This window comes from Choristoneura fumiferana, chromosome 12, assembly GCF_025370935.1.
Source record: "Choristoneura fumiferana chromosome 12, NRCan_CFum_1, whole genome shotgun sequence".
In the NCBI taxonomy this organism is placed as follows: domain Eukaryota; kingdom Metazoa; phylum Arthropoda; class Insecta; order Lepidoptera; family Tortricidae; genus Choristoneura; species Choristoneura fumiferana.
In genome coordinates this window covers 7,776,838-7,787,213 of record NC_133483.1, presented here as the reverse complement: position 1 = coordinate 7,787,213, position 10,376 = coordinate 7,776,838, and the positions used below count along the sequence as shown (strand labels likewise).

General features: G+C 36.9%; 1 pseudogene; it reads left to right on the top strand.

Moving 5' to 3' along the window:
- Positions 1 to 2,776: 2,776 nt before the first annotated feature.
- LOC141433624 (probable peptidoglycan muropeptide transporter SLC46) lies at positions 2,777 to 6,457 on the top strand (annotated as a pseudogene).
- The last annotated feature ends 3,919 nt before the right edge of the window (positions 6,458 to 10,376 follow it).

The window sequence follows — 10,376 nt, the reverse complement described above, 5'->3', positions numbered from 1 at the left end:
TTTTATTGTGAAAGGTTCCTCATGTGATACATATATCGCATCGCACCCATTTGTATCCACATAACGGTTTAGCTTTTTGTGCCTCTTCAGGTTCCGTACCAAAGGGTATAAACGGAAACCCTACTACTTTATACTACTTCGCTGCCCGTCCGTCTGTCACCAGGCTGTATCTCATGAACCATGATAGTTAGACAGTTGAAATTTTCACAGATTATGTATAACTGTAGTCGATATAATATATATATAACAAAAAATAGATCAGAATAAATATTTAAGGTGGCCCCCATACAACAAATGTTTTTTTTTTTACATTTTTTTGCTAATCCTAATGAAGTTGTATAGATGGTACGGAACCCTTCGTGCGCGAGTCTGATTGGCACTTTGCTTAAGACAAGCTTTGACATGAAATATTGAGTCAAAGTCAAAATATCTTTATTCAATTTAGATTGTAACAAGCACTTATGAATGTCAAAAAATTTACCACCGGTTCGTAAAAACCTCTGTTGAGAAGAGTCTGGCAATAAACCTAGGTATATTTTGTAAACAGATTTACAATCATATTTTAGTGATATCTATACATCACAAGTATTTAACACAACTACATATTTAAAACAGTTCTCAATTCGCTATTTTGGAGTAAGCACTCGCCAATGCGGATCGGAATTATTTCCAAATTTCCCTATCCATGATATAATCATTAATTTTAATAATACGCCTTATATATTAATGTCTTCTTGACAATAGATTTAAATTTTGTGTCTGTTTCTGAGTCTTGGGAAACTTCTATAACTTCATACGGTTTACCCGTTTTCGCCATATACATAGCCAGGTACCATTTCTTAGGTGTGTATAAAGAAATGTGTATAGGGTGTTATTAAAACCCTGTACTATACTTTAAACCACATTAGGGCTACTAATTACTAATATGTCCAAGTAGAAAATACTGTGATTCGAAAAAAAAAGTTTTGTATGGAAGTGGAGTCGCAAGAAGACTTCTAATTTCGATGTTTTCCCACTTATATCGTATTAGTAATCAGTAGCCCTAATATGGGTTACAGTATAGTACAGGATTTTTTTATCAACCTGTAGGTATATTGAAATTTACTGTTCTCATTTTAATTTACTGTTTTCTTTTTTGTGGATGCTCAACTACCAAAATGCAATGTAATACTGCAATGTTATATTTCTAGCACGCGTACATGTAGGTATAGCCGAGGAAATTGAATCACGTACTGGTACTGGGGTGGAACCGTTGTACTACCAATGTTATGTTGACATCCCATACATTTGCCAAAGAAATCATAGCGAAATAGATCACAAAAAGGTTTCACATTGGATTTAGTTTCCATGACTGTCTATGAGAAATACGGCTATTGTGGTCTTGCCAAACCAAAACATGTTTTTTTTTACATATACTATCAAATATGTGCTCGTAGAACAGTTTAAACGGTCCGCACGCAGCGACGGCTAGCGCGTACACTGAGGCAACTGCCAGTTACACTCGACTTCCCCGGCCCGCGACAATATCGGTGCCGCGTATAGTGGTGCATGTCGGTTGCCTCAGTATACGTTGTACCGATTAGCAAAACGGTGTTAGATGCATTCATATACGTCACTTTATTTCCAAAACTAATAGGAATATCCGTCCAAATTTTTTGTGGTAGGTAAATAAGGAAATATTAATCACAAAAATGCAAAAAACTAAAAATCAGAAATTTGTCACTTGTACCAGTATACGTAGGAGGTATCGATATGTGTGCGTAGTATCGTAATAATTTACAATATAATCATAGTCAACCTAACCCGCACGGTCCTTCATTCAACAGATTAAAATGCTAGATTCAGGTATTTTTCGGATGTCTAGGCCTTACGTCTAGCCTAGCGCCACCAAATGGCTTCAATTGGGTTCCATAAGCACCAAATCAGAATCTGATGATTGGATCTCAAGGAAATTCGAGGGAACTTTTCAAATATTGTAGGGACACCTATGGTAAATTGGATATATTTAATAGCAACTCGGGTATTTGGTCTTGAAAATCATCATTTGGTGAAGTGGAACTGATGATGAAGGCCACAGTTGACCATCGGAGTTAGTACTCAATAATAAGTATTTCACGGGTTGAATTTCAATTACTTTAACACAGTTGCTAAGCAATTTATGCTCCTCGTAATGCATATGGTAAAATGGAACGGGTGGTGAAGCACCAGGACTCGTCAATAATGAACGTCTCTGCATCGGACAAAGCAATCTTTCGTAAAAGGTGACGAGCAGTTAACATTAAAGTTTTGTATCTTAGATTATTTACACTAAAAAGCGTGAAAAAAAAATTCTAACAAAAAATTGAACCGACTACAAAAAACCATGAAAATATTTTTCTACCAGTCTGAAGTCGGTGCCTCAGCACGAGCCAGCAGTGCAGCAGGAGTGGACCTTTAGTCGTCTACATCACCTACATACTATACATTGGGCTTCAACTACTCCTGCTGGCTCGTGCTGAGGCACCGACTTCACACTGGAAGAAAATTATTTTCATAGTTTTTTTGTAGTCGGTTCAATTTTTTCTTTTTTTTATATAAGGGCATATTGGAGGGAGGGTCAGCTTTACAAAGTAGTTCAGTTAGGATTATCAGAATCTATATATTATTATATAAAAGGCAAAAGTGATTGACTGATGTATCAACGCACAGCCCAAACCGCTAGGTTTAGGGATTCCAAATTTAGCATGTGGAACCTACATAATACATAATACTTTTAAGGTCTAGGGGTGCACTAAGAATGGATTTTTCAAAATTCACCCTCGAAGGGGATGAAATGGGGGTCCAAAGTTAGTATCGGGAAACAAGATTAGTTAGCCAATTTATTCGAAACTTCACAGGAGTACTCTTAATAATAAATAAGTAAACACGTGTTTCAGGTTTTTTGAGAACTCAACCCCTAAAAGGGGGTTATGTGGTGACAAAGTCAATCGAAAATCAATCGTTGGTATATCAACGCACAGCCGAAACCACTGGACCTAGAGACTTGAAATTTTGCACATAGATACCTTATACAATGTAAGCATCCACTAAGAAAGGATTTTTGGAAATTCTTACGGGAACGGGAAAAACGGGATTTATATATTCGATTCCAAGTGATCCTATCTCAGTAACTATAATAACAAGACTCTTTAAATTTGATTCACAAGTAGGTATTACATTAATTAAAACATCGATTTTATGATTTTTGGAAATTCGCACGGGATAAGGAAAAAACGGGATTAAATATTCAGTTAAATGGAATCCTATGAACTATAATTAGTACTAGACTCTTCAAATTTGGCATAGAAGTAGGTAATTATAATGATAAAAAACAGTTTCAAGGATTTTGGGAAATTTCCACGGTATAAGGTAAAAACGGGATTTATATTCAGTTTAACGGAATCCATTTTTCGTTTTACTGGTCCTCGAGAACTAATATTTGGCATTTAGGTTCCTTGAGAAGGTGTAGGGGAACACTACAAAATAATTTTTCGAAATTCTGACGGGAACGGGAAAAAATGGGATTTTTCGTTTTACTGGTCGTAGAAGGTTGCAATTTGGCATGTAGGTTGCTTGAGGAGTGAAGAGAACCATTATGAAATAATTTCCCGAAATTCCCACGGGAAAGGGAAAAAACGGGATTTTTCGTTTTACTGGTCCTAGAAAGCTGAAATTCGGCATGTAGGTTGTTTGGGGAGCGTAGGGGAGCACTACAAAAGGATTTCCCGAAATTCTGACGTTACAAGAAAAAAACAGGATTTATCGTTATACTGGTCGTAGAAAGCTGAAATTTGGCATGAAGGTTGCTTCGGGAGTGTAGAACAGCATTAAGAGATAATTTGCCGAAATTCTCACGTGAAAAGGAAAAAAATTGACTTTTCGTTTACTGGTAGAAAGCTGAAATTCGGCATGTAGGTTGCTTGGGGAATGTAGAGGAGCATTGAGAGAGGACTTTTCAAAATTCATACGAGAACGGGAAAAACATGATTTTGCGTTTGACTGGTTGTAGAAAGCTAAAATTTCAATACTGCACTCATGCTGCAAAGAGCCCTTTAACCGACTTCAAAATAAAAGGAGGAGGTTATGCAGTCCGCTATATATATTTATTTATGCATGTTCACCGATTTTTCGCTCAATTATGGACCGATTTAAAAATTATTTTTATTCTACTGAATATCTACTCCCGAGGTAGCATTGTCACTAAAATAATCAGAATCTGATGACGGGATCTCGGGGAAATCGAGGGCAACCCTCAAATTTTGTAGGCACGCATTACGTTTTTTATATATTTTCTAGAGTTATTTAAGTATTTGCGTCTGGTAACTCATGTTGATGAGCTGATGATGGGAAGGTAAAACTCCTTAACAATTAGGAGTTAGAGGAAGTTTCTTTAAATATCATATGCACGTATAGGTAGACCTTTAATTGTATTCTTTCTGGTTATTCAATATTCAGGTGAGCTGATGATAGAAGTTATAACTCCTTAACGGTTAGGAGGACACATTAAGTACCTACGCCAAACCAATCAACTCATTACGTAGCAAAATTTATCCATACCTGTAAAGCAGTATACTGTGACAGGCTGACTGACTGACAGACGACGCGTAGTTTAAACTACAGATTTGACAGACTTGAATTTGGCACACATGTAGATTAAGTATCATAGGAGTGCACTAAGTATGGATTTTTTCGAAATCCTCATAGGGTAAGGAAATATTTAACTTTGTCTGCTTCTTTGTTTGTTTCGGGGAATCTCTGGAAAAAATGGGCAGATTTAAAAGAAAACCTATTAGTGTCATTCAATCGCGGACAGTGTGGTTTTCTATTTTTCTATTGAACTCACTTATTCCTATCCCGCGGTAACAATCCTATGCCACGTAGGTACGAAGTTGCGGGCAAAAGAAACACGTGGGTTTTCTAAAATTACACCCCTGACCTAAGGATGTGAAACAGGGGTTCAAATTTTGTACGAATTATGATTATGTAGGTTGATTTTTAAATTCAAAAATTTGCAATTATAGTCCTCAGAAAAAACAATTAAAATACGAAAATAAAGATCGTAGAAAGTAAATCTGTGTTACCCCAAATTTAACGCGAGCGAAGCCGCGGGCAAAAGCTATCTTTAATAAAGCTTGTTCAGGTTCAGGCACACAGAAATGTCATTGATATAAAGCGTACCTTGACCGTGCTAATCACAGCGCACCGTACCCGCCGTTTCACATACGGGAGACATTGGCCTAATGGAATAATCGGATGCTTGGAGCAAGGCTGACGTGACGCGGCGCGCACGCAGACCCGCGGGGACCGCTCACCACTCCGCGCGCCTAGCTGCCCAATTGCCTCTAATCGCGCCACTCTGACCCGTATCCGTCCAATCATCTAAGACAAGAGTCCTCCAGTCCACTCGCTAACTCCTCGACGAACTAACGTGAAAGCTGCCGCGGACCCTCATGTGCAGCGCGGATGTAGTTCATGAAGTGACAGTGTCGAAACCCTTGTCACGTTGCGTAATGGAGTGACTCTTCCGGCTCAGAAAAGATTTAACCATGAGTAAGAGGACAACCAGAAGAAGTACAATGAACGATTCCATTCACCGAGTACCTGGATAATTGATTAAAGAACATCGTGTCACATCAATTGTCAGCATGAATGGAATAAGTACAGTTGCGAAACTTGTTGTGGAAGAAGGAATTCCAAAGATGAACCTGAAGTGATCAAGAGGATCGAGTTTTAGGCAAAAACTAGCGCAGATTAGATCTAATATAACGGTTGAACCTATTATTGCGTGTTATATTATGTCCAATGTGTTCTCCGGACTTGCTGTTCAAAATTAAATTTGGAAAAAGCGTGTCGTGTGAACCTAGGATACAGTGATGAAGTGTGTTCGGCACTTAATTAGGCGAGAAACAGAAAACTATACGATGGAAGAGGCAGAAGTGCAAAAGTTGACTGCGTCTGTGCAAGCGTGGAAAAACATTGTGCAGACTGCGTTTCCTTGTATACTAGTGCTGTTTGTAGGTTCTTGGAGTGACAAGACGGGAAAGAGGAAAGCATGCATTCTATTACCGATAGTGGGAGAAGTGCTGTGCTGTACGAGTTTCATTTTAAACACGTATTCTTCTATGAGCTGCCTTTGGAGATCACGGCTCTTTCAGACCTGTTTCCATCTCTCACGGGCGGATGGATAACGGTGTGTGTTGGCGTGTTCAGTTACATCGGTGACATCACCACCAAAGAGATGAGGACATTTAGAGTTGGGGTTGCTAACCTATGTATGTCGCTCGGAATCCCGTTGGGGATGTCTCTAAGCGGCATACTTCTTCAACAAATAGGATACTATGGCATATTCTGTATATCAAACTGTCTTTATTTCACTAGTTTGATCTATGGTTACATCCGATTAAAGGATCCTGTCATGTCGGATGAAGGCAAAAAGTAAGTAAAGAAAGGGTCAAAGTCCTACATTTGTAAAATGTTTTTTTAGTATCGACAAAACCGCTCTGCAAATCTCGTCCTTGCTTTATAAGGTCACCGAAATGCTGTACTTTCCTTAAGTTCATTTATCTTTTCTTTAGAAAAGAAAAGCATGCTTTATTTACTTTTTTCCAAAAGGTTAGTAAATCAGGTCGAGAGATAAGGCGATGCGTACGGAGATTTTTTAATTCCTCCAGACTGGCAGTGACCATTTTTACTGCCTAAGAGAGAGCTGGAGTGCGAAAACCAACAATAGAATGGCTAGCTGATTTACCAATCCTGTTTCATAAAAAAACACCACTATTTGATCCGGACCAGACTTAAACACTATAGCATCTAATCCGAGATGCTAGTAATCTAAGTTTAGATCCTTGAAGCGTCATTCATTAACGGGTAACTGTATTGACCTGGAAATGGAAACCGTAGAAGTGCAAGATAGATACGTGCATGCAGTTCAGACGTCAGATGCCTGTAACACGACTAACTTGATAACGAAGCATGACAAGCATCACAAGACAATTGATATACAGTAGGCATTCCATATATTTGAAATTTCGTTGCTTTGTCATATGCAACACGAGGTATTTATTAACAACAATTATATATATTTTTTATACTTAAAATATCATGGGACACTTCACATCAATTGATCTAGTCCCAAACTAAGCAAAGCTTGTACTATGGATACTAGGCAACGGATAAACATACTTAGATAGGTAAATACATACTTAAATACATATTGAACATCCAAGACCTGAGAACAAACATTCGTATTATTCATACAAATATCTGCCCCGGCCGGGAATCGAACCCGGAACCTCAAGCTTCGTAGTCAGGTTCTCTAACCACTTGGCCATCCGGTCGTCATTATCAAGCAGTAACACGGATAAATTACAAATAGAATAGAGAAATTTTACAACGATCCTAGTGACAGTACGTAAATCTTCGTTGAAAAAATTAACTCTGATATCCCAGTGATCGGAATAGGTAGTGCCATTTCGGGTGAATGACCTTAAATATTATCTATCTTCTATCTATACATATAATAAAGCTGAAGAGGGTCGAAAGTCTGTACATGGAAGATATTCGAAAAAAAGTTGGCTGGGGATACTTAGAATCGATAACAGAACACGTTCCAACAGTTTTTAGAATTTTTGTCTGTTTGTCTGTTTATCTGTTTATCTGTTTGTCGTTTATTTGACCGCGCATCACGTGAGAACGGCTGAACGGATTTTTATGCAAACTTTACTAATCTGACGAGAAAATCCCCGGCCAGGTTATAGGCTATAAAATTCGACCCTTAGGGTATAAAAATTCAACCCTTAAAAGTGGAGGTAGCTACTCAGAGTTACGTTCCCACCTTCAAGTTTTCAAATACGTGCTATGACTATCAAGTACCCTGATAAATTAACAGATGGCGCTGAAATTAATAACGTTGTGATACGAGTAAGCCACTAAGGAAGGATTTTGCCAAATCCATCCATACTTTTACTTTTTATATATTTTATTATTTAATATTAATATTATATATTATTATATTAATTTATAAATGCGAAAGTAGCTCTGTCTGTCTGTCTGTCTGTTACGCTTTCACGCCTAAACCGCTAAACCGATTTTGATGAAATTGGTACAGAGATAGAATAGACCTTGGAAGAAAGACATAGGCTATCTTTTATCGCGAAAAAGAGGCTTCAAGGGGTTGAAAGTTTATATGGTGGAAGTTCGTCACTGTCGAAGATAAAACCATGAAACTTGGCATGTAGGCACTTAATAAGAAGTAAGTCGATATTTTGTTTGAGCTTTTTTGAATCTTTATTAAACTTGCCATTTTGGCACGTAAAAAGAGCTAAATAGATATTTGTACGCACGATTTTTAAAAATTCTTCCTATGAGGGGGTGAAATAGGGGATGAAACTTTATATGGAAGATCGTCATTGCCGAAGATAAATCGATGGTTCTGAATGAAACTTGGTATTGGGCACGTGATAGGAGATAAATAGATATACCTATGTTCGCGCGTTTTTAAAAATTCTTCCTGTGGGGGGGTGAAATAGGGGATGAAACTTTATATGGAAGATCATCATTGTCTAGATAACTCGATGGTTCTTTATGAAACTTGGCAGTTGGTTACTTATAAGAAATAAATAGATATTTGTTCAAGCGTTTTTGAAAATGTTACCTGCGAGGGGATGTTAGCAGATGGGATGATTCAGTGTTAGCAGAGCCTTCTAAGCTCATAAGCAAAATGTACGGAATGTGGGGTCATTTTAGATGGCTTATTGACATAGACAGTTAGACATGAAAAATTATGATTTTCAGATTTTTCTTATTTATTGTGCTACGAGTATAAGAGCTACCTTTATGCAAAATTCCAAGTTTCTATGACAGCCGGAAGTACCCTATAACTTTTTTTGTTAAGGCGATTTATATGGAAAAACCTTTTTAATGACTGTAGCTTTTGATTGCCTTGACTTAGAGGTTTGATTTTTTCACAGCTTTTGGGACTATTGACCTGAGTTTAGGGTTTTAATTTCAACTCGATACCTATTCTCCCCGCGTTTAGGAGATAAAGGGTCTTGACAGACAGACTGACGAACGGACAGCAAAGTAATCCTGTAAGGGTTCCATTTTTTCCTTTTGAGGTACGGAACCCTAAAAAACATTTCTTCGGGCGCTTTTCAAATTTTGACCTATTTACTTTTTTTTATATTGTAAACTTGAAAATATGAGGATGAAAAGTTGTTAAGGAATTCCAAACAAATTTACTGTAAGTATATTTATCAGAAATATGTGTAGCTATGCTTAGTAAAAATGCCGTCTTAATTATAATCCTACCCTCCTAACTTACAATAAAGGACGTAAGGTGTCAAGAGTTCACTATGAAGAATTTGTCCTGTTGTGTTGGCAGGGTAGAATACAGGTCGTATTGCTAAAATGTGGCTACCCGCAAAATATTTATGCTTTACCAAAGAACATGGGATGGAAGGATGGATGGATGGAAGAACAAAAAAAAATAGTTAATATTTATAGCAATGTATTAAAATAGGTTATTTTCGGTAAACCGTAGAAGTTTCATGTACTATTATTGGCAGAATAGGTATCCTAAATAAATTAAATACTTCCAAAGTTACTATCCACGCGGACGAAGTCGCGGGCAAAAGCTAGTACTTAATAACCTGGATTAGACCCGGGATTCTGGGACTCGTATTTTTTATACAGAATATTTTCTTGACATGTTACCTATTTATTAATTGAAGTTATATAGGAAAACGAGTAAAATAAAAGTCTTTGTCATTGTAAATAAATACTTACTTATATTAATTAACAATTCCTTCGTTAAACACTTACAAGTAACAGTATAGTAAACACAATCATTTATAATAAAAAAATAACATTATTGGTAACATAACATTTTTTTTATTAGTTTGTATCAAATTAAAATAGGAAACTATTTTCTACTTTCAAACGGCTTACATTGTGGGGTGGTGATTTATCATCTTAAAATACTCCAAGATTCTTATAAGAAAAAATAAAACATAAGCTTAAATTGTATACGGGGAAGTGGGGACATTTTCTAGTACTCGAAGAGACCTAATACTAGACTTGTTATTTTTGTAATAGTTTCAATGATTCATGCACATTTTGCGTTATGTGGGTCTTGGCATGTGTCAAATATTGGCTGTTAGAAATCTAATTATTAGTTCAAATGTTATCTTTCAATTGAAAAGAGATAGCAGTAATAAAATAGCAAATATAATATTAGACATTTGTTGCTTTTTCGCAACTCACCCTAGTCATGAGTGGTGAAGGTAGTCAGGTATCTAAAGATGATGACGGAATACATTTCGAAAACAACACGTGAATACCAAAACATAAGACGTATA